The sequence below is a fragment of the Anser brachyrhynchus genome (assembly GCF_964034855.1).
Source record: "Anser brachyrhynchus genome assembly, chromosome: 7".
Classification (NCBI taxonomy): domain Eukaryota; kingdom Metazoa; phylum Chordata; class Aves; order Anseriformes; family Anatidae; genus Anser; species Anser brachyrhynchus.
The window spans coordinates 9,180,179-9,205,247 of NC_137701.1; the positions used below are offsets into that span (position 1 = coordinate 9,180,179).

The 25,069-nt window shown below is 44.8% G+C and overlaps 1 protein-coding gene across 11 annotated transcripts in view; it reads right to left on the reverse strand.

Moving 5' to 3' along the window:
- The window catches only part of ERBB4 (erb-b2 receptor tyrosine kinase 4), a 580,719-nt gene that overhangs the window by 382,687 nt on the left and 172,963 nt on the right, over positions 1-25,069 (reverse strand). The window contains exon 1 of one of the 11 annotated variants that reach the window (XM_080600545.1): positions 6,454-7,564. The exons of the other annotated variants lie outside the window; for them this stretch is intronic. The gene's annotated coding sequence lies outside the window, so the exon portion shown is untranslated. Of the gene's footprint in view, positions 1-6,453; positions 7,565-25,069 lie in introns of those variants that run through there. 11 annotated transcript variants of the gene reach the window in all.

Here is a 25,069-nt window from a genome sequence, read left to right on the forward strand (position 1 = left end):
AACCAAGTGCTTCGGGCTCCTTGCCAAGAGCAAAACTGTCATTTTCTAAAATAGGCAGACCTAGAAAGGGGGGGGCTAAAACTGGAGATGAAGGCAGGAGGCCCCCGTCATAGCAGAGCACCACCCCCCAGGAGAAGCTGCCGTGTTCACTACCATACGCTTCCCTCATATTTAAAAAATCTAAGCCATATTGTTGGAAAACTGTCTCTCAAAGTATGAAAACTGTTCCAGGGTTTCTGGCAGAGCCTGCAGACAGATGGGCCAAAAATACACTCGTAGCAGTGGGAACACATCCCGCTCATCCTTAGCATTGCTGCCCCGAGGGCACACAGCCAGTCTGTGCGCCACTGCTACCTGACGCCCAGAGCTGAGGAGATGGAGACCACCATGTCCCGAAATTACCGCCTTGTCCCTGCACCTGATTGAGTCACAGAATCACAGAATCATTATGGTTGGAAAAGCCCTCCAAGATCATCTGGTCCAACCATCCCTCTACCACCAATGTCACCCACTAAACCATGTCCCTAAGCACCACGTCCAACCTTTCCTTGAACACCCCAAGGGACGGTGACTCCACCACCTCCCTGGGCAACCCGTCCCAATGCCTGTCTGCTCTTTCTGAGAAGAAATGTCTCCTCATTTCCAACCTGAAACTCCCCTGGCACAAATAATCTCTGCCCATCTGAGACCAAAAGAGCACCAATCCCATCATCTGTGTAGTGGTAGTGGGCTAAACTGGGAGCTACTCCCAACACCAGAAACTCAGATACCCCTTGTCACTTGCAGTGAGAGCGCGGCCCCCAGTATTTAATTCCTGTGGGTTATCTGCAAGACCCCTCCCTCGGCCATGACAAATTCCCATTAAACTGAAGTTTGACATGAGAGGTCATCAAGAGAGCTGCTTGGGGCATTGGCCCCTTTCCCACTGCTCGTGTTGGACAAGAAATACAGCATTTGAAAAACAGCTTTGGACCCCACTGCATTACCTACATCAGTCTGAAAGGTTTGTGGCTCTCCAGACCCAAGGAAGAGTGAAACAAAAATATCCCTTACAGATCATCTGGACGTAGAGAACCCAAGAAAACCTCTCAGGCACTCCTCCAACTCGACATACTACTTGCACATCGCCCGACATTTATGCAGGTGGTATTCCTCCTTAAGAAAAGCATCGCTTTCAGCTTAGCTGCCTTGCTTGTCCTCAAAGGACAAGGAAAGGAAAGGTCGGGCCTGAACCTGAAACTAATTGCCCCTACGGTCTCAGATCTTAATGAAACAGATCAAGTTCAAAATCAGGTTTAATGCTTGCTCAGCTTTAGCCTGATGTGCTTCTTCCCAACAGAGATTACAACTGTTTGTTGTTTAAAATACGGTGCCCCTAATCCTCCTGATAGGTTGCAGAAATCATCCAATATAGACACCGTGCTCTGCAAATTTGCCATCTGGGAACTACAGACGCTTACGGAAATGACTAATTCTCTACTGCCCTTGTCTCTAGATGAAGGGAGGCAAATTTCTCCCACGGTGCCTGGAGACAGTTTGAGGCACCACCTAGGAATTAAGGACCCCATAAGCCCACCTAAGACTGGCACCCCAGCCTGGGGGCAGACTCAATGTGCCCGACTCACCTGGGAGTGGGTTTTCATCCCATCCTTAAAAGCAGAAGACACTTTCCAAGTCCTACAGGGACGTACTGAGCTGAATTCTTCCTCCTGCTCTTCCTTCTGCTGAAGCTGGCAGTACATGATTAATATCGCATCAAATTTGTCTTTTTATAATATCCCACCGATCTTTCTTTTTGTAATGTTCGCTTTCCATCAGGTGACAGTTTTAGTGATTCCTCCTTTATTTGCATGTCCCCTTGAAGAAGCTTCATTTCTCCTTCTAATCAAGTCATTAATTTTCACAAAAATCATTCCCACCCCGAGATGGCTGGATTCTAATTTGTCTCTGTCACACAAATGACAAGTATCACCTCATTGCCATGCTGTGATGTTCCTCCACATACCTGTATCTGAGTAGGAAAAGCACCAAGATTATTTTTCCTCAGACGTAACTGCTTTTCTCTGTGGCAGTTTGATTCTATCATGATCCTTCCTTTGGGTACTTTGTAGTAATATTATACAGCTGCTTGCTTTTTATTTCAAAGCAGATCTTGTTCATGACTTTTTTTTTTTTCCCTAATGGGAGAAGCAGAAGTGATGGTGGAAAAATTACTTCTCCTTTTTATCTTCTCTGCATCCTGTTTACAAACACAGCTGCCTACCTGGGATGTCACTGCATGGCCTCTGCTGTCAGCATGATGCAGCTCTCCCACACCTCTTCCCCTTCCACAGCACTGGTGGCACACGGGTTTTCACGTCCTTTACTAGTTTCACATATGGCACTAAAAAAAGCTGGATTCATAGAACCAGGAAATACCCCAAGTTGGTGGGACCCTCAGGGATCATCAGTTCCCCCAAGGAGCAGGGCTGAGCCCCAGCCTGATCCCCACCGGAGTGGGAAGATGCCTTACCCCCATGGACAGGTTGTGACAGCAGCTGCCAAGCAGGGACTCGTGCACGTCCCTGCCCCAGTGCCTGCTCCTCAACCAGGCTCAGCAGCTGTGGACAAAGGGAGCAAAGCCCATCGAGGATCTGCATACAGGGGGAATACTGTCACTACCAAACCAGGAGAATGACTAACCCCACCTCCCCTTTACTACAACACGTAGACACCTCAATCACAAACATGTAAGAAACACGGGGCTGAGAAACCAAAGTCACCAAACTCCTTTGCCAGTGTCCCATCCCTGTTCTCTTTTTGTCCATGGAAACTTCCTTCTGATAAACTCCCTCCGCCAGTGCCAAGCCTGCCTATGGATGGGAACTTTTCCAGGGGAAAATCTTGCTTCGTGACTCAAAGCGTATCTGTGATTTTCTTCTGCTATTTACTAAGGCACTAACTCAATGTTAACATCGAAAAAACCCTGGCCTCTCAGAGATTTGAAGAGCACTGATCGAATTCTCTCTCATCCAGCTCTTCTCATTGCGTAAGCGAGCCTCAGAACCACCCCCAAAATCACATTTGGAAAAAGGCTGGGGCTGCAACTCCTGCACCAGCTACTCCCGGCCAGCAGGATATTAGATATCAACAAATTCCAATCCAATACCATTGAATAAATCAAATCTCTCTCTTAAAGAAAGCTTACTCGTGCCTCATTAAAGCTGCAGCGTGGTGTACGCACCCTTGAGGACTGCCCTGCCTTTTTGATGTCCTCTCAGCTGTTTTGCTTACCGTAGTGCCTCGCACTGAGCACCACCAGAAGCGATGGGAAAAGAAAACTGGAATTATTCACAGAGGATCTGAAGACCTTGCAAGTTTCTTTTACTGGCAACTCAGCAGATAATTTCCACCAGTGGGGCTGGACTGCCTGGTTATACATTCACGTGCTGCCCAGGGTTCGTGCCCTTGCTATGCATTACCAGCAAGCGCAGCACTCCAGGGAGAGGGTTACCTCCCAGTGCAACCACCCAGTCCTCGCCCTCAAGGTTTCTCAAAACAATGCCTCTCCTTCCTCTCCTACCTCTTCCCTGATCTCCTTTCCTTCTGCCCTCCAGTGAGGCCCAAGCATTGGGTCCATCCAAATCCTCTGCAGCTGTAATACGGGAGGCTGCCCTGCTTATTCACACCCCTACGAACACCCCATGTGTCCTCTCATCAAGCCAAATCTGCTAGAGTGAAGAAAGAAATCCGTCAAGCAACAGCAACGACCCAAGGCACCCGAATTATGCAGCGCTGTTGGGTTGGAGAACTCCTGCAGCATCCCCACTCTTTAGGATGCAAATTCAAACACCCGTTGGTGCTCATTGTGCAGGCAGGAGCAAGCTCCGAGGCACCAATTCCGCAAATTACAGAAGTATATATTCAATTGTAAGTGTTCAAGACTCAGCTAATGGAGGGGTGAACTGTGACTGAAAGGATTGATTTTGTGCAATAAAAAAAATTTTGTGCTCCTTCCCTCTCCTTCTTTTACAGGCTGTTATTACTTAGTGGGCAAACACCAGTCAAATTTTGCCAACATCGTAATTGCACAAATCAATGGGATTTTCAACCATAAAATGGGAAAGCAGAGGAGAGTTGCTTAACGTGTTTCATCATTAAAGAAACCAGAGATCAAACAAACTGTTGCACTATCTCAAATCCTAACTTCATTAAAGAAATTATTATTTTTTAAAAATCAGAATTAAACTGACAGCAATGGTTGTGTTTTGTATTTCTACTGGGAAATGCTCAGAATGTATTTCATGTCTGGTCTGAGCTGCAATGTAATAGAGGTAAAGCAGGTGGGCAGGGGGAAAGCGTGTACTTTTTAATATTCCTGAAATAAGACAGGTGGCCACTTGCAGAACAGCAGAAAAAAATGATTTCTAGATCCGGAGATAACTGCGTTATTTGAAAAGGTTCAGTCAGTCTTGAAAAGAAATGTATGAACTTCAGGAAATCTCTTTTTCCCAGCTGGGAGAAATTGCTATAATTCTTATAAAGTCTTATAAGAAATAATGCGAAACAACACTGAGCAACAGTACCCGGCAAAAATTCAGATTCATTTTGTATGATGGATTTATCTTGTTGGTCCCCAGACTAAAAACTTTTCATCAGCTCTAATTTACTCAGCCTGACTGCTGGTTTTATAGACATGCAGCAAACTCGATACAGATGAATCACCTTGCAAAGAGCAGACCTGGAGCACAGGCAGAATAAGTCTTTGTACTGGTGTAAAAGCAAGAAGAGAAGTTTCCATGTTTTGCAGGCCATTGAATTTAATCCAAAGAAAATTTAACTGAAATTCAGACATTTTTGCTGTCTTCTCCACCCGATCATTGTTACTAGCTATATCACTTAATTCTACAATAGTATGCAGCTTAGGGGAAATCATCTCTGATAACACATTTATCACTTTAGGTGTATTCTGGGTGTACCAGTATCTACTGATGGTATTTTGCCTTCAGGGCACCTGACTACAGATTACTGTTCCCTTACCTGTGTGCAAATACAGGAGCGCTGTCTCAGCAGGGATGTGTTTCACAAAAAAATCAACAGCAGCATCTCACCTGGGACCAAATTTTGTGTTGAATTCAAGCCCTCTCCCTGGATGGCTCAAACTTGTCTCCTGAGTGCTGAAATCAACCTCTGCTCCTGGGACGACCCTGGCAAAACCCCACATTCAAATGCTCTGAATTCAAGAAATCTCCAAAATACTAGAGGAAGGAGAAAGCTAATGCCAAGGGGAGAATGACAGGTCCCAAACCATCCCCCCAGAAAAGAATTCAGGGGACAGACTTGGGATTCTCGATACCAAGCCATCAAAGATGTGGGGTGTCTACGCAGGAGGAAAATAAAACAACCCGTGGAGAAATAACCCGATAAGAAAGCAAGCAGGATGGCAAGGTGGCTTTAAGGTTGGCAAAGAGCAAGCTGGCACCATATCTGAAATGAAGGCATTTTAGTTACTGTTTTTGAAGCCTTTTATTCAGTGACCTGGCAATCAGTGATAACAACAGGGTTTCTTTTCTTATTTTAAACAACATCAACTAAATTAACCTCCCTGTAAGAATTCACACCTCATTTTAAAACTTGAAGCCTTTCTGTGTGTACTTAAGGAGCAGTCAGGCATTTAATCACTGTCTGGATTTCAAGTAGTGCAAAAAAGCTGTGTCCCATTGATTGAAGCGTGGTGTATCTGAAAATACGTTTGATGGAAAGCAAGAGAAAGCATAGAATTTAGGTCCTATAATACCTGCCTCACAGTGTCAGATCTTAATGAGTTATACAGATAAAAGCATTTTGCAAATGTGATAGAAAATCTCAATGAAAGGAAGGAGATCTTTGAGAGAATTTGAGTCAACTGCTTCCCAAAATTAAAAAAAAAAAAAAAGCTGAAAAACATTAAGTCTTATTCACTTTGGGGAGGGTACAGAATTGAGGAAATACCTGAAAATGTTCTATTTGCTGAAATTAGTGAAAAGAAAGAAAAACATATAACTACAAATTAAAAAAATAAGAGTCCCTGATTGAAATATACAGAATCTTGTGTTCATGTCAGCAAGAAATTTCTTAGGGATTAAGGTTACATTTTGTTCGGGATTATGTGAACTCACTGCTGTATATCATCTGCACAGCACTGTCACTATCACCACATAAGTAGCATCCCTACTATCCTATTTTAACTTCAGGTTGTTTGGCGAGTGGATGGAATATGCAGTTTTTCCTCCACTGAGGATAATAACAGGAAAAATAGAAAATTTTCATCTTTGCCTATGCCTGCAATTTGTTTTGTTGTTGCTGTTTGCTTGCTTTCGAGCTGCCACAGAACCGATGCTCCCTCGGATTAAGTTGCGAGCCCTTTGTAGTTGGTAGTGATTGATTTCAACTCCACCACCTCCGAGATCCCCACGCCCAAAAGCAGCCACTTACGTTTTCATCTCGTCCTCAGCTGAAGTTGTCTGGGGGAGAGAGAAGGACAGGGCTGGATAGAGATTGATCAGCCCGGCGGTGGCATTTGAAGCTTCAAGCTGTGCCTTATCACCAGGCGCAGCAGGGAGGATGCAGCAGCAGAGGCTTTGCAGACATCAGCAGGGGCTACCTGTTCGGCTAGTGAGTTTTCAAGGGGTTTTAAATGCCTTTTGAGCACTGCTCATTAGCAGAACGGGTATCCTTGACTGCAGCCCCTCTGGAGGCAAATAAAACCAACATCTCAAAGAGAGATGTAACAGCACCTGCCAACGTCCACCTGCTTAGGAGGGGACGTGATAAGGAAAAATCAGAATTGAGACTCCTTTAGGCATCAGCCAGGGCTACTGAAATGAGCTGGGGACACCGATGATGCTAGTATGATTTTCTTATACATATTGCTTTAGAGAAGGACTGGGACCAAATAAGCTCAAATAAGGTTTTTCAAGAGTTGCTCCCAAACTGAAAACATGCATTCTTTTCTGTGCTTGCAAATGAGGGAGAAAAGTTCTTTTCCATCTATAATTCAGTGCTTGTGCCAGCACACTGAGGTCGCTAGGAACAGAGCAGTGCTTAGAGCCAACCCTGTTGGAGTGTTTTGTGGAATTGGGTCAAACACCTCTGACCACAAGTCGCTCAGAGATGAACTTCCCTTATCAGATGCTACTGAGAGGCTTAAGGGAGAAAGAGAGAACAACGCAAGCACGGAGAGGGTAAAAGCCTTGCTTCGGACTAATTCCTAGCAAATCACAGCTCCCACTGCCTGTCCCGTACTTCAGTAAGCACGAGGCCATTTAGCTGGACCGTGTCCATATGGAACTGCTGGAATCAGGTTTACAACAAGCATTTTGAGTGAACTGCACATCTTCCAAGCCTGACACTTTAAAACAAGCTGCTCCGGTGCTGTTTACAGTCAGCAGCAATAATTCTATAGCCTCCAAGTCAGAGCACTGAGGAAATAATATCTCGCTCATCACTGTATCAAGGACAGAAGTCAATTTGTGCTGGAACAGCATGTATTTCCATTTTGTGACCGCAACAAAGGTGAGTACCCTTGAACCGGTGCAAGGAAAGCCTTTCCATTTTGAAATTCAGATTCAGACAAAAACTAAAGCACAAGATTGCTGTATCTTCTGAACGATCCTGAAGTTCAAGCACACTTTCTACAAGAGCATGAACATCTCAGCCTGTGGATCCTTAAGCTGCTAACTTGGTGAAATAATGGAGAGGGAGGCACTCAGCACTAAGGTTAAATAGGCTACTTGGGTGGACATGGAAGCACACAGAGCACGGCAAGACAAGCAAAACCAGGACATTTTGCAGCACAATAAGTCTCAGGAGATTTTTCATCACAGAATCAGAAGAGCGGGTCTAGAAGGGGACCCGGGAGGTCACTATGCACAGCTACATAATCCCCCCCCATTATGACTTGAAATGATCTGTGTACTCATATGTACTTCTGAAGATCATGATGGCTGCTGGATACATCTTGCTATAAGGCCATGTGAGTACCTGAGGCCACTGACTGCACTGTTAAATGAACCTAAGTGCCCATGCCTCTCTGTTACAACCCTGCCGACTTCTGCTGGCCATCCCATTTGCCCCTATTTACTTGTTGTTGCCCTAACTGCTATTCTGCAGGTTGCTGAGGACCTGGAGCACCACTATTTGTTTGCATAGCACCTGTAACACCTATTCCCTCGATCAGCTCTGTAATGCATCATAGTACGTTGCAGTGAAAGCATTGGCAACCAAACCATTTCTTTTCTCCCTTCTGTAAGCACAAAGAAGGACATGTTACCTGTTCATCCCCACCCCACCTCCACAGCTTTTCTGCAGCTACCTTCTTACCAGCAGACACAGTGAGAAAATCTTCTCCTGCTTCTCTGACCCCTGGCTTTTGTGCAGGTGACTCACTCCTGCCCGCCAGACAGCAGCTGAGGACAAAAGGTGCCACAGGTTTTGTTCTGATGTGCACGATAACACTCCCCACCTCTTTGCATCAATCCACACATTTTAAAACCTTAAGAGTTAATCCCAGTTAAGTAACATTTGGGTGAAGGTAGGGATCACCAACGGCATCATCATAGCTTCATTCGCCTCCAAGTGCAGCCTGGTGTAACTCCACCATAGTGAATACCTGAAATTACTTTGTGCCAGGAAGGGATTTTTCCTGGCTGGAGCCTTTTTGGGCAGTCAGAGTCACGGGGAACCTGACATTTGCTGGTATTTACCCAAACCACCTCTATTTATCAGTCACCAAACTAGAGGAAAACAAACACACAACAGAAATTAGCAACAGGCTACATTCAAGCAAATAACTCAAAGATGAAAGATGCAAAAGCTGGGAGAGCCTCAGGAAACTCCCTGTCCGCTGCCAGGGGGAACAAAACCTGCAGCCTGCGGGACATAAGCAAGTGCAGGGGTGAAGGCTGTGCTTGGATGGATACAAACATGCATGGCCATGCCTTCCCACGTGCCTAGCAGCAGCCAGAGAGGGGGAACAGCATGGCCAAGAGTGCAGAGCAGTGTCTGAAGTCCTTCCCAGGTAGCCAGGGAGATAAAAGACGACAGCTACAAAGCACGCAGCCTGAACGGTGAAGGTTAAATATGGGCTCCCACTGCCATTATTTATCCCCTGAAACAGCTGGGAAACTTCCGAAGTAGTTAATATATCACAGGAGCGGAGGAAGCGAGACCGACTGTATAAACACACCTCGGGGCCTGCTACTGTTCCCATTAACTGCCTGTCTCTGTAAAGGTCTGCTATTAGACAGCCTCCTGCTGCCACCGCTCTGATTGAACGCTGCAGGTAGGGCAGGGAATCAGAGTGAAGCGCGGCTCTAAAGATGACTCACAGGAGGTTTTTCGGGGAAACAATATTTATGTGGCAGTTTTGGGAAGGGCTGAGCAAAGCTGCGGCCACTCACATGTTCAAACCCCTTGTTCTCCATCCATGCCCCTGCAAAGCTGCCTCTGTCACATCGGCACACGGAGGGGATGCAGTTGTGCATTAAACAGTAGAAAAACTGCTAGAAGCCGATAGCTGAAATACCTTTTCTTGGCGTTACCATCAGACTGCCCACCAATGCAAGGCAGGTGAAGCTGCAGAGCAGACCTCACCTTGCAAAAGCTGAGGGGTAACACTCCTGGCATGCTGGTGCTGTGAACTCAGACACGGAATCGAGTTAAGGTAAACCAGCAAGTTTTGCCTCCCCTTGGGACAAAGCCTGGTGGGATTATTGAAAACCCTGTTTTATCTCATACCATACCATCTAGTGTCAGCAAAAGTGCCCATCCCAATCTCACATCTTGCTTGCTTGCCTTCTTTTTGTGTGGCGAGTACCATAATCTTTCTGTTGAGTTGCTTGAGGACAAGTTCATCAACTCACTTGACCACAGGTCCCAACAGAGACAAAATACATGGTGGCGTGGCGACACAGACATAAAAGCAAGTCAGAAGAGCTCTGGAGATGCCGGAGCTGTACATCTGTCCAGCCCTTTGCTCTGGGGCAGCTCCCAAACAGCACAAACTGCTCAGCCTTATGCCGATAGGTCTGCATCCACGCCGGTTCTCCTGAGGGCGTATCAGCTACTTGACCTGCCCAAAAGAAATGCCTGAAGCAATTCAAGGTAAAGGGAAAATATTATGGCAAAGCTTAAAGCACCCGAACTGAGCAGAAACCTTCCTGCAACCTTTACTCTAGAAGTCACTGTTACTGTTGTTTTTGAGAACAAAAGGCAATGCAAATGGTAATACAACACATCACAACGTGGGTACGCCAGACAGATGCCTTTGAAATGAAGGAATGGTGATAATTACTGTGTATAAGCAAAAAATTTGGTTTTACTGTTCAGAAATCTTCTTCCCTTTTATATGAGGGAATGTAGCATCTGCTGCTAATATAATGCACCAATAATTGAGCCATATAGCGTATACTCACGGGAACCATCAGGCTGTTTTATTTATTCTTGGCCAACTGCGTAGATAAACAGATTTCACCGAAAGTGGTGCATACGGAATCCCATCTTCATGGTGAGCCTATATATGTCTGCAGGGAGGTAAGTACTGAAATGCAACAGTCTCCATTGTGAATGCTAATGGCACGAGCAGAAAATGAGGTGGTACCATCAAGTTTAACCTTGAATCTTCTCTCTGTACAGAGGACCGGCATCCTGGCTGTCCCAGTGCCTGTGAAGGGAAGGGTTTTAAGGCTCCTTAGGAGCCCAAGCTTCCCAAGTCAAAACTCAAGCTGTGAAGTCCAAAAGAAACATAGGCTCTTGCTTGAAATGCTACCAAAGGGGGCTAGATTCAAGTTAAATAAGCAACGAGTGAATACAAGTCCCATTCCCTGCCACTGCTTCCTGCGTAGACAACGTATTCAGATACTGCTTAATCCATACTAGAGAGAGCTCAAAAAGATGAAAAAGGTATTAAAATAAATACGCACATACAAATAAATGCAAGTTCATAGGAAGTGGCAGGTGGTTGGCGACACAGATGACAAGCTAGTGGTCATATCCATGAATTTATCTTGCATACAGGTGTTCCATTTCATATTTGATGGCCAGCCAAAAGGTGGACATTTTGGGGGGATCCCTGACAGTTGTAGCACAGGGACACCAGGAGGCAGAGCTGCCCGCATCACCTGGCACTAACTGCAGTAACCCTACCTTGTTGCAGGCTTCAGCCAGACCTCTCTTCACTCTTGCGCAATGTGATTAAAAACAAATCAGTTAGGTAATCTTTCAGACAATAACCCTAACCCAGTATTTGCTTTCTCCTCTTCCTGTTGAGCTAAATGCTGCTGTCTTCACCTGATGTGACTAGCTTTTTGTTTACTATCCACAACAGCCTCCCTGCTCACAGTGGCTGTTACAGGGAAACCCTTTGTTTTCTCACCCATTCCAACACAAGGCGCCAGATGTTTTACAGAAAGGTCCTGCCACAGACAGGATTTGGCTCCAATTGTGAAATTTGCTCTGTATAATGGATTTTTGATCTGTCAGGCTGAATATACCTGCAGCAGCAGTACCTCAAGGAACCGCTTCCATTAACACGGCAAAGAATATAAGGTAAAGAGTTTACCGGGTGAATCCCCTCGTGGGTGCTTCAAAAACTAGTTCGAGCTACCCAATTTAGAGATGATGCATTGGTTTCCTCCAGCCTCACCTAAGAGCCAAGAAGCTCCCCTTGCTCCCCGGCTGATGAGCTCCCGGTGCCAGCAAGGGAACAGAAAGTGGAGAAAATGGCGCGGCCGCTGCCATCGCTCACCGCCACCGGCCTCAGCTCCTCTGCCCGCTGCCGCCTCGGCTCCATCCCTCCACCGGCAGGTCTTATCTGATTTACTGATCTATTACCCATTTATATTAGGAGCTTCTTCAGGACAAAATTGAAGCCTGCGTCTCCATGAAAGGCTATAAAGAAACCCACACACATTCAAGAATCATTACAGGGTGATATTTTACTCTGTTAGACCATTAAACAACAGATGAAATACTAGGCTACTGAAATCACAGCAGCAGGGTGATTTCCAAGACACAGCCCTTAACAGGCCATGTTTCTTTTATTCTCAGGATTCTCAGCAACTGTATTTTTTTTATGTATTTCAGAAGCCATCATCTGCAGAAAAGATTTTATCTTATCGCCTTGCAATGGCAAATCTATTTTCAGTAAAGAATGGGTGTTCAGAGGCTACCAGTATCACTACTGCTTGCAAATAGTGGCACTACAATGGTAATTCCTCTCTGAGCGGAAGGATGAATTACATTTAGATTAACAACTGAGGCTCCAAAGAACTTTAAAGTGCATTTCCTGGGCGTTAGTTAAACTCGCTTTGTGGCTTGGATCTGTTCCCCGTTCCCTGGAACTGTGCATCAAGGTCTGTCTGTGCCAAGGAAACGCTTCACACGGCTTTTGCGCTAAAGCAAAAATCACATAACGCAGCCTAATTGTTTCACAGAAGCATTCTTAGGATGATGCATGGTTTTCTTCCCAAGTCCCTTGAAAATAGCTCAAGATAAATTGCCCTGCTCTCACCAACACGAGGCAGGCAGCCCCCCGCCGAGCAGCACCCGTCTCGCTGCCGCCGAGCCCCTGCATCCACTGGGCGCTGCGCCCATCTGCTGGTGGCAGCCACGGCATGGGGACACTCAGGGCAGCTTGGGAGGACCTACAGAGGACACCGAATTTGTGCAGCTTGTAAAAAGAAGGCAAAAAAGCCATTTTGGCTGCAAGCAGCCCCAGGTCCCAAAGTTGAAACTGCATCTCCTGCAGTCCCCGGTAAACACTGAGCCTCCAAGAAGCTGTGAAGCTCTGCCATGTCCATAAATCACTTTAACCAAGCTGGCTTGGAAATCAGGAAAGTTTCCTGTTGAGGGTAGGACTGGTTACATTCACAGTCAATCCAACCCATAAATACATCATGTTCTCCATCCAATTCCTTCCTGAGGTCCTGATGCTTTAGAGAAGCTTTTATATGCTGGTTTTACATCCAAACAAAAGCAGTACCTTCCAGGAATCCTTAAATACCTACAGCAAGGATTTATTCAGAGAAGTTTTTACACAACTAACCTTCCTGCATTTCCTCTCTCCCTGCCTCCTGCAAACTTTTGTCTCTACTCAGATGTGTTACAGCAGTTATGTTTCGTGACTGACAATTATCTCATAATGAAAAACAAGTCACAATTAATAAAGCTCAAAACTAATACCTGCTAAACTCGTTTAATGATTTAATGAAGTAGGAGAGAGCCTTATGAAAAGATTTTAAAAGCAAGGGACTCAATTTCCAATTAGAGCTAACACTCATTTGAGAGCCTGCAGGCTCCCAAGGTAAGAGATGAGGAAGAAAGGGAGGAAAAAAATATTTGTTTGTTTGTTTTCAGTTGTTTTTCTCCGTGTACTTCCGAAAGGGAAGACTGACTTCTGAGTGTCTCTCTGTGAACTGGCGTCTCCAGGTGGGACAGTGTGGTCCACTGGTTTTAAGAGCTCAACACACACACACAGAGCACATTGCCATGGTTAGAAACACTCCTGGCTTTTCCTATGGGTACTTGTGGTATCCAAAACGTGGACAGGTGAACTGATCCCTCACCATAAGCACGTCCAGCCTGCCCTCGTGCCCTGCCAGGCTGTTGTAACCTCGGCATGAGGTGACACGGCGAGAAGACACCCGCTCCGCAGGGGCAGGAAACACGGCACCAGGAAGTTTAAGCAAATTACTAGACGGCACGTAACTCCAAAGACAATGCAAGTTCAATTTACGGTGGTAGATTTGATTCCTGAATGCTGATACACCTTTAAACATTTCTGCACTCAACCAGCTCCGCTAATAAGTCTAAAACTAATTTAATGTTGTGCTGTTCATTAATCACTATTATGGAAGGGAAACACAGAAAGCAGGAGGGAAGGGCACACCCTACAGAGGATTTTTCACAATGGTAGTCTTCTAACACTATGGCTTAAGCAGCCAAAAAAAACCACTCTCATTTCAGAAAAAAAAAAAAAAGCAGAACTGAAGGAAAACAGCAAACAGTGGCATCAAATTATCCAGATTTTACAGAAATGACATCAGCCCCCGGTTTGGTTTATAAGGTCTTGGGAAAAAAAAAAAAAAAAAAACAGCAGCTTTGATGGGCTTTGCCAGAAGCTGACAGCTAGCAAGTGGAGGGGAGCCCAAAAACGATGGATGTGGGTGAGTCAGACCCAGCTCTGTACCATGGCTTCAATACATAATGGACACTTTTATTCTTTTAAAACCATTACACCTACAAGTGTACCCTATCTGGGATATATCCCATTCTCCATCTGCAATGGTAACCCTCATATTTATCTACTTATTTTCCCATAAAAAGCTAGCGACTATTTTTGATGATTAGTTTAAGGTCTCACTTCTGGACCTGTCGGGTGTCACCTCTCTGATGTCTTCAGCTATAACAGGAGCGATGGTTTCTAGCTGAGCATCACAAAGTTTCACAACCCTACAAGTTCAAACCAGTTAAGTGACTAAATCCCTCTTATCTGCCATGAAACTCTCAACTGCTGGTAGTTTTTTGGGTGAGAAATCCCACCATTAATGCCCGGGAACTAAGTCCAAGAAGCCTTAGTCCCAAGACCAAGTCCAAGAAGATCAACAGAGGATCTGCAGGATTTTTACAAAGGGAAAAATAACAACCAGAGATAAATTTGCAAAGATTGAATCAAATCTCACCTTCCATTCCTAACACGCTCACAAAGTTCCCCTTGTTTGCTGCCTTGTGCTCCTGCCAGGCAGGATCTGCAGGGCTGTTCCCACCTGTGCTGGGACCTCGTCAGCAGGGAGCCGCTCTCTGAAGTGCTTAACAGGGACAGGAGGGACAGAGGGGCAAACTGCACTCAGCCTGCCGGGTTGTTGAGAGCTGTGGCTCCTCTCCCTTCCCTTTTCAGCAGTGATGCTCTATTTTCTACTTCTTACCTCCTGTGACCACCGAGTCCCCTCCCATAGAGGCAGCCACCAGCAACATCCAACTCCCCACGGCGCAGGTCCCAGCTGGGAGCATGCTCTTCACCAGCCTGATGTTCAGATGAGCTCCCTGCCATTCAGGCTATTATATTTATTATCCGGCTCTGTTATATATCTCAAAAAATGAAAAATCATTTGACACTCCTTCATTTTGAGGCTGCTAAAGGTCACCCTGCCTTGCGGGCTGAGAAAATCCTGGAAAGTGCAACAGAAATGGCACATGCAGTACTCCCTGTCCACTCTTGCCCACCTTCTCCCTTCAAAAAAATACGTTTGAAAAGTTCACAACTCTTCTCCATGACAAATGCTAGGGCTCCAAGCCCTGAAAAAGAGTAGACGAGCCGCCTGTGCTCCTGCAGTTATTACAAAGCCCGGGGAACCACAGTGCTCCTTACGGACCTGACGGTACACGCAGGTGATTGAGCCGAGCTGTACATTGCTGGAAACTCCATTTACTCGGATGGCTCACGTCTGGCTCAACAATGATTCAGGCTGCCTCCCGTCTTGCCAAGTGACATAGGATTTTATTTTTACTGGACCTACAGGAGCTTCATAGACTTAAAAATAGAATATGCTTCCATGCTTTTAGCCAGTGCCACATATATGCAGATCCTGTATATGTGTACCCCCACGGCAAAGCCCACCTGCTCCCTACCACGCACAAACCAAGCTGTGAAACCAGACTTGCTTTGCTCGTTCTTTACTCTCATCACCCTTTCCCCAAACTTTTTCACTGCTAGTTCTGTTAACTTCAGTTGCCGCCAGGAGGGATGACGTGACTTCAGACCTGTGCAACATGATGCTGCCAGACTCACTTTTCCACCAATTTTCATCCGAGTAATAAAGGAAAAAAAAAAGGAAAAAAAAGCATTTGACATCATGTGTGGTTCTCCCCTTGAATTAAGGGCTTCAAGAAATCAGGTGAGTTACAGACATGAATGTTTGCTAACTAAAATACAAACTTACCAGCCCAAGGCTCTCACAATGGTTGGCAACAGAAGTCAGAGCTGCCAAAACAGCAGGTGTAACCTTTTCCAGTTTGGGGGCTCCAGAAACTCCACAGTGAAGGTTTGCAGTCACAGACAGGGTTTGCCTGTTAACAGGAAAGCTCTTTTCTTACTTGTATTTTATGCCCCACCTTGGAAATAACACATGGGCCACTATGAAGACAGTCCACAATTTGAAAATCTTGTCGTAGACGGATCCTCAACTGTTTACAGGATAACTGTCCTGTATGTACTGTATGTCATACATACAACCTTTATATCAAGTGCTTATTTTACAGCATACAACCCTAAATTTCCATTCTTCTCTCTGAAGCCAGATGTTCTCCAAAAGAAAAGAACTACAAGCAAATTCAAAATCTGTTACCCAAAACTTCCCTGAACTTTCTCATCTGACAGAAGCTCAGCTCCAAGTACTACACTGGATGGTGGGAACGTCAGATGCTTTGGACCCCTCCAGCTCAAGGGGAGAAATTATCTCCCCCTCCTCAGTCTGCAACAAGTAAGACTCCGGGAAGTCTTTATATGGTTCAATCACGTCCTTACTCTACACCTAAGAGAACAGAACCACAAAACCATGTATTACCAAAGGTAAGGCAGAATCAGAAGGAAAGCGCAGTGCAGATCCCTGCTGCAGCCAGGAGCACCTTGCAATAGTTTTGCCAGTGAAGAAGGGCAGGCACGTTCAGCAGGTGAGGGCTTGGAAGGTTCTTCAGCCTGGCTGGCACTGAATGCAGCAAGACAGCACCACAAACCTCATGTGCAATAGATTAATGTTCCTAATGGCCTTCCACTGTGCTCCTAGCTGCTCGGACAGGGGAACACCGTGATTCTACACTCCTCTGCCACGTAATAAAGGTGAACTTTATGCAGTGCTTCACTTCGGAGCTTCACTGAATTGCTGATCCAGGACAGATTTAAGCATCGAGATGTTGTTGCTTAACCAAAGTCTGTGTGGGACTGGAATTATTAGAGAAACAATTAGGTGGTGCCCCAAGTCTCCAAATGAAAAGCACTGCCTGAGTCTCCTGCCTTCTCTTCCAAGGCTGTCTGAGGAGCAACAAGAAATATTTTAAGAAGTTATTTTCCTTCCCTTTTTATTAAAATGTTCTCTCCCCTCTACCCTCAAATCAAATTTAAATACACAACAATAAAACATGCATTAGTCTTCCTGTCAAAAACTGCAATCACATCTCAGGTAAAGAATAGAGACTCAGCCCCAAGGCTGTAGTTAGCAAGGTTTCATTTGACTATTATGTTCTTCGGGAAAACAGAAAGAAATCCATCTATGCTGACACAATCGAGATTGCAATAGCCAAAACAACACAGCTGTTCTTAGAATATTTCAGATAATGCTCTGCCATTGATGATGATATTAGGACTGTCTGTCTCTTCCAGTGCTTTGCTACAACGATCAGCACGCCAACAGAAATGTTCGCCACCCCTCCAGTTGGTGAGGAGCTTCTAAAGATGTCAGTTTGATTATTCCCTCTCTGTGACACTGTATTTTTGCATCGCAGGCACTAGAAACAGAGGCTACTCGAGATAAATGAAGATTTTAGCTATCCAAATGTAACTAAAAAGGAGGGCAAACTTGGACTCCATACACTGACCTCTCGATACAGTAAAGTATGTCAGCACATGCTTACATAGAAGTATGAGTGACTTCTGCAGCTTCCAAGTGACTTTAAAATAGTGTCTTTAAACCAGGCACACATTCAGGACCAGATCTGCAGACACACCAAGTATTACATCACCAAAAAACATAGCTCTACATCTCAGGTGCAGCATTAGAGTAGAGGATGGATGCAAAAAGTATTGGTTCACACACTTGTGTTCAGATGTCATTATGAAAATGTTATCTATTAAAAGTGTTTTTTGTTTGTTTGTTTAAAAAAACCTAAATCTGCATGTATTTTAACTCAAATTACAGGTTTGAGCAAAAAGTAAACATGTCCAATTTGGGAGTATTTCCCCCCCCCCCCACACCACCTCATTTGTTGTGGAAGTAAAGGTATACGACTCGAATTTCTGTTCCTCTTCTTTCTTTTAGCCAATAACCACAAAGGCATAAATACTTTATAAGCTATAGGACTGGTTTTGTCACTTCGGTTTCTTCTGCAAAATCATGGTGAAACTGAGAAAATAAGGGACATTTTAGAACAACAAAAGGAAAAGAATATTAAGAAATAATATATTGCCTTCACTATTAAAGGAGAAGTTATAAAGCGGAAGAGTTCAAATTTAAAACAACTCTATGAAAGTGATGCCATCAAAACTGGATCTTCAAGTGAGAGATGTCCTTGCATCAATCATTTTCAAAGACCCAAACATTCATGACATCAGTGATATTTATAAAAGGCCTATTTGATCTATGCTATCTTTCCTAGTGGCATGCAAAAGTTATTATCCATGTCACTCTCAGGGGCTTGCTGAAGCCTGAATTTTTGTCTCGAAATAGCGTGCTGTAGTATTTAGAAATGCACCGACAGCCTGGACTGAACACGCATGACAAAGAAAAGGAGGTTTAAAGAAACAGTTGTGTAGGATGTCTCCTTTAGATGTAAACCCTCCTGGCTTGCAGTGAATGATGCTAAACTGCAACCTCAGACAGTATTTCCCTCAGCTGTACCCTACTGCACAAATGCCAATGAGTTCACTGCACACAAACCAACAGATTACTCTGCAGTATTTAAGCGTGCCTTGAAAAACCACAGAAACCCCATAATATATTACTATGATCTATACAAAGCCTTCAGTAAAGAGGTTAATTATGGATTAAGCGGTCATGCTTGCTCGTGTATCTTTAGGCTAGTAATTCTTAAAACGCAATAATACAATCGCAGAGATCTTAACAGGAGGAAGAGCGGGACTCCTCCTGCCCAGTGTCAGCCATCCAAACGTGGAACAGCTCTGCTAGTCAGTTTTGCCTAGTCTGGGAGGGCATGAGCTACCAGAAGTGAACAATTCAACTTAAAATGATGGGTTTAGTGGGGATAAAATCACCCCTAGAGGTATCCTCAGGTGAGAGAGGGAGCCAGGCATGCTGTCTTAGCTAAAGTGCATAAACAAAATTATACTTCAGCATCTTCTACACATAACTGAACTCAGCCTTCCTCGTTTTTGAATACAGGTTTATGTAGATGGCAGCTTTTCCTTGAAAGGGAGTTGCCAAAAATCATCATGAGCTGTAAAGGCTGGGATTCAAAGTCCATCCTTCTGCGATACTGCAGCATCTCCCTGCACCCTATTAGTTTCATTCCCCTCCTCAGTTTACCAGGTGGTGCACAGGGAGCAGGGGGCTCAGCCTGAGCGAGGTGGCCCTGCCAGGACAGGCTGCGCCCAGGGGACAGCTTTCATGTCGTTTCCAGCTACAGACTCACCACCCCGATTTGTACAGGGAAATGAATGCTGTGCGAGTTAGGTCACTTTAATGAGTTAGTAGTAATTTGTAATTAATTTTGTACTTGCTGCAAACCATTAATTAGCATCTTTCAAACAGCACTTTCTGAGTACGGACTCGCAGCTGAACAGTGACAGCTTCCCCGTAAGCTGATTTAACACACTGCTCTGACGCGCGTTACCAGACCCGCAGCAATCCCACATTCAGAGGCCTAGACGCTGTTTCAGTAAATACACGCTCTCAGATGTGCTCAGCCCACAGACATTTACATTTCTAGTCCTGGGATGCCACAGTTTCTTTCCCGGTCAAGACAAAGTTGGCTTGCATCACCCTGACATTTTAATTTGGGACCCTACTGGCAATACCCATTAAAGTAAGTGGCGTATTCAGCACTGGCAAGCTGAGGTAGAAATAGAACAAGTTCAACATGGTTTGGATGCTGCTCTCAGAAAATCCTCCTTACCTGGAAGTAACATGATGCTTACAAGAGAAACTTCGGTTCCAGCAGATTCTGGTCACAAAAAGACAGGAGCCCTGTGCCACCGAGGCAATTCACACAATTCTTCACACACCTACAACTGACCACACCAATTCTCACAAGCCAAATTCATACAGCAAAATCAGTGCTGCTGTTGCCCAACACATTCTTCCTGAAAATCGTCTGTGTGCTGTGACAGAAGGTCACATGATACAGAGTTAACAGTGGAGGACTTACGTGCTGTGCTTGTCTTCTTAAATTACTCATTAATTAGGTACCAGAAAGAAAGTCTACAGACCTTAATCCTGGAGAAGCCCAATGAGTGGCAAGGCTGGGATCTTCTAGAAAGGCTCTTACGGTACTGTGCTAACGAGTGCATGCAACAAATACTCGTACTTTTGCTAGTGTGCACAGATGTAATGTTTGTATCTGACTGTCAAAGACAGGTTGACTGAACCACTCCTGTGGGCCTTCTGCTCCTTTGAGGCAGAGAAATAGTCACATTGTAATAAATACCAAATTTCTGAATTAGTCTACATTTCAAAGTACAATGCTTAGACTATCGGACTGAAATACTGAACCCTACAGTAATTTTGGAGACAGGTTTGCAATGATAGAAGGAGAAACGTGTTTCACAGTAGTATGAGGAAGTCTAACCTTGAAGAGCAAGTGGAGATGAAACACACAAAGATTACTCCAGAAACACTGAAGCAAAATACCTTGGGAACGTTTCACTGAGCCCCATTCAACTGTTCCATGTGTTTTAGCCATGCAGAAGATCAGTTGCCCTCTCTTATCCTAGCATTCCCCTTGATCTAGGGCTAGGCTACCCATGTCATTTCAGTTTGGGTCTCTCTGTATGCGAATTGTGCTGTTGTCATGGATGCTTTCTTGAAATCAGCTTGTGACTTACCTGAGAAATTGCTCTGATCTGAGAGTAGGAGAGAAACGAGAAGAGAACATTAATGGAAAGAGAAATGCAACAGCACTGCACTGGGAGAGGCATCTACTGACTAGCATCGACTCCCTGCCTCCTACCCCAAAAGCAGGCGACTGTCTCATTTGTGGAGGTCCCATCGCAGCCCGCCCAGGAGGGCCGAGGAACGCCACAGGTACCAGCTTGCAGAGCAGCTCTATTTATATTCCCAGCCAGTGCACCTGGTTTCTGCAAATTTTGCAGTTACACTGCAGACAGATCAATGCTGTGATTTGCTTTCAGCAGGGAGGTGGGAACCCCCTCTGGCACTTCCTATTTTTAAACAACTGAAGTTGTTTTGTATTTTCTAAACCATATTGATCCAAAGGCTAATGATAGTTTTTATTAAAACTCCCTTTTGTTCACTCAGTCACAGAGGAAACCTTGGAAATTACAATTAGCAATATGGAAAATGTTTGAAATCTATTTTACTGTACAAGTCTGCTGCCAGCTACTACATGCAAAGCAGAATGACAGCCACAAAATCTGTCTGTCCTGCACGGAAGCACAGATGAACTGCTACAGATGTAATGGAGAGAGCTCATAAAGAGTGCAACAGCTACGGACTAGCATGTGCCTTTCATTTACACCATCCTTTCCATTTTATAAATGAACAGTAAGAATTAGAGAGGCATAATCCTGTATTTCAAATATATTGAAAATATTAATGAAGAGCAGGTGTTGTCCTTGGTGCGCTCTCTCCGTTCTGTGTGCTTAGGGAAAAGGACACCCTGTTTATAAGTGGCCCTTAGGGCTGGAAGGTAGCTCCTCGCAAAAATTATTTAGTTTTCAGTTTGCTGATGGAATGGAAAAAGACATTTGAAAAATAATTCCTCATTCTCACAGCGTGAAAAAGTTTAGATCAATCGAAGCATTTTGTGATCATAAATGGCATTTGTCAGAGTAAAGGCATGGGGAAAGGAGCACATCTCTGACAGACGGACCAACACAAAAAGAACCAAGTGCTGCTGAAACAGCCGCACCGACTCCAAACACACACCCAAACCTGGCTGAGGTCTGGTGGAAAGCAGAAGAGAACGAGCAGGTCCGGGTCACCAAAAGGTGTTATTCAGTCCCACTGTGCACAGCAATGTTCATGTCTGCCCAGTGCTCAGTCATGGGCTGTGCTGAAAAAAGGACAACCCCGAGTGTCCGCTCCTGTCACCTTCTGTTGTCACCTGGAGCTGTGAAACGCACTTGCAAGACAACTACAGAACAGTCACGTTTGGGTGAGAACAAATCAAGAATTACCCTCTCCCCCTAAAAAAAAAAAAAGTTTTCCTAGTCCAGACCTAAAGCACTGTTTCGCCTCCAGAGCAAATGTAACACACATTTCAGTAAAAGGGTACGGCTGGGAATTAACAAGCTAATAAAAGGGACTTTAAGGATGCATTAAACTTGGGTTGGGGAGCTCTCCTGCATTTACAGCATAAATGCTAATAAAATTATAAATCTGTTATTAACTTTTTATATCCCTGCCGAGTGATAAAGACTTCAAAAAAAAAGGCATTAAAAAGTCTGTAGATTTAAGTTTTAAGATGAAAAACCGAATAGCCCATACAATGCAAAAATTACTCACACCATATCAATTCTTCATACCATTTCCTTCCCCTGAAAAAACACACACTTATTCCCCCAGGGCAATCTGGGATTGGTATCTGATACAACGTGAGGACAAGGGAAGAGGAAAAAAATAAATAAAAATACTAAGTTGACTCTTCCTTTTATAGCTGATTAAAGCAGGATCCCAGCAGTCGGTGCCGGAGGGGCAGCGCTTCTCCACGCCTTGTTTACCTGACAAGAAGCCGGCTCTGGCAAGCCCTGCTCCCCCATTACAGCCCTACAAGTTTCCTGCTGTACCAAACACCCCAACCTATTCAGCGTGCTCATTGTTTCAGCCACTAACAACAGCCATCTAATTGCTACACGTGGAAGGGAAATTAAAAGGACGGTCCTTTGGGACTGCTACGTCTGCTTCCAAACAAATTTAATTAGCAGAGGAGTAGAAAATATTGTAATTGCTTCAGACTTACTGGGATAGGAAGGATTTACAGATGAATATTTCAGGGAACAGTCTGCTAGTTCACTGTTTGGGAATGCAGAGTGACAACAGGCGAAGGACTGGGTACCCCAAACCTCACCGTCCTTCAGGATGGCAAAAACAAGGCAAATTGCCAGAAACACAACTAGAGAAACTCATCAGGGAGATGAGATCGTGGTGCTTTTGGGTTGCTGACATCAAGACCTGCTTCTGTGAGGGGCTGGGACCTCCCTGGGGTGTCGGCTGAAGCACCTCATCCAGTATTGCAAAAAACATGTTACTACAGGAGATGGAGAACACCACAAGAAACTCTTTCCAGCACTGAAAAACGTCATCATGCTCATTTGGTAGTGCAGGTGGCACAGAGATGGGCACCTTACAAAACCCCAGACAGAGAAGACCAAGAATCCTGCATGAGAAGAGTTCCTCTCTGCTGCAGGAGGTAGCATTGCTAAATGGTAAACCGCACTCCAAAGCTATTTTGCAGAGGAAGTTTTGCTGATTCCAAGGTTTGCGGTACATGCTAGCAGCTCCTCATCACATCAGTTGGGGGCTGGAGAGCTCTCCTCCTGCTGGGACCCCTCTCGTCCCACCCTGAGCACACACGTCTGCTTCAGCCCGAGCCATGCTGCCAGGAAGAACTAAGCCAGGACACATCCCCAGACAGAATAAATGCCTATTTGGGCACCAGAGTAAAGAGCTGTATTTTTTTTTTTTTTAAGTCCTTATTAGCAGAGAGCTGTCTGAGATCTGGGTACTGCTGAGAGCCATGCAATTTTGAAAAATCAGCTCGTTTAAGTGAATTAATGGCTGCTGAGTAGCTGTTCAATCTGACCTCAAAAGCGTGTGCTGAGGTTTTCAGCTTCTGCCCAACAGTAAAAATAGCGGTGCCTTTAATGGACCAACTGATAACAGGAGGAAAAAGTAGACAGCGAGTTGGGAAAGGAAGGCTCAGCCCCAAAGAGTTGTGTCCATTTTCTCTAAGTACTCCGGCTGCCTTGAAACGTTGCCCTCTTCCCACTCAAACCGCTTCCTTCATAGCCCTCAGCCACCACAATTAGCTTCCAAATCTGATCATGAATTTGCACATTCACGATTTCACAATGAAAATTAGTTAAACAGGATTATTTTACTCCACATTTCCCCTCCAGTCATCAAACTACAACCCAACTGTAACATGCTGCAGATACTGTGCGGGTATTTGTCTCCATACAACTCATATACCTATCATGCAAATCTGGCTAAAAACCACTTGTGCTTAAAGCTAACTCAATTTTTCATTAGCTTGATGAAACATCCCTTCTGCTGAGCCCCTTGCTGACACAACAGGTACCACTCCACCACGTGTCTCAAGCCACACACAGTGCGCTGCCAGGCAAACACAAAACCAGCTGAAACGGGCACTCACATGGTCACAATGCCCCCATTCCACCACAGTGCTTCCTTCACCTTTCCTTCCTTCAGAAAAGAGGGGGGAAAACGTGCTGGTATCGTGGTTTGGCCAAGCATGGATGTCTACAGCTGTTCCTCTCCCCTCACTGCTCTTCAAAAGGCCCCCAAACCTGCTCTGAGACAAGTCAACATCCAGGGTGGTTCTGCAGGAGGTCCCACCAGGTAGGGTTTCTCCGAGGCTTTAGGCTCTCATCAGGTGAACGGGCAAGTACATCTCATCCTTGAGTTTCCTTCAAATTCTGTGTATACGTACATGAATAAGAACATGTATGCACTTGGAATGCTAAGGAAACGAAGCAGCACAGAAAACAGACATCTTTTTCAGCACTCCCATGTTTGTTTTCCATCACAATATTCTGAAGACTTGCCAAGGCAGCAAAGAACTAGGGAATTAAAGGACTACATTTTATTTATGCTACATATCTGTACGTTAAAATCATGTGAGAAATCAAGAAGCCACCAAGAGCAACTGGCCTCAGGTCAGCGCCCCCAGAGCTGTGCAAATCCCTGTGTCGAGCCCCGCCATGCAGCAATGCCTTTCAGGCTTCTGGTTCCCTCCTGTTGACTGACACCACTGAGAAGTGCCAGTCAAACTCCATTTCTCAATTCAAGATCTTCATATAAATGCATGGCTAAAGAATGCAATAAAAATGACAAAACCAAGCCAATAAAAGACTGCTCGATTTTCTTTTTTTTTTTTTTTTTAATTTATTTATTCTATGACT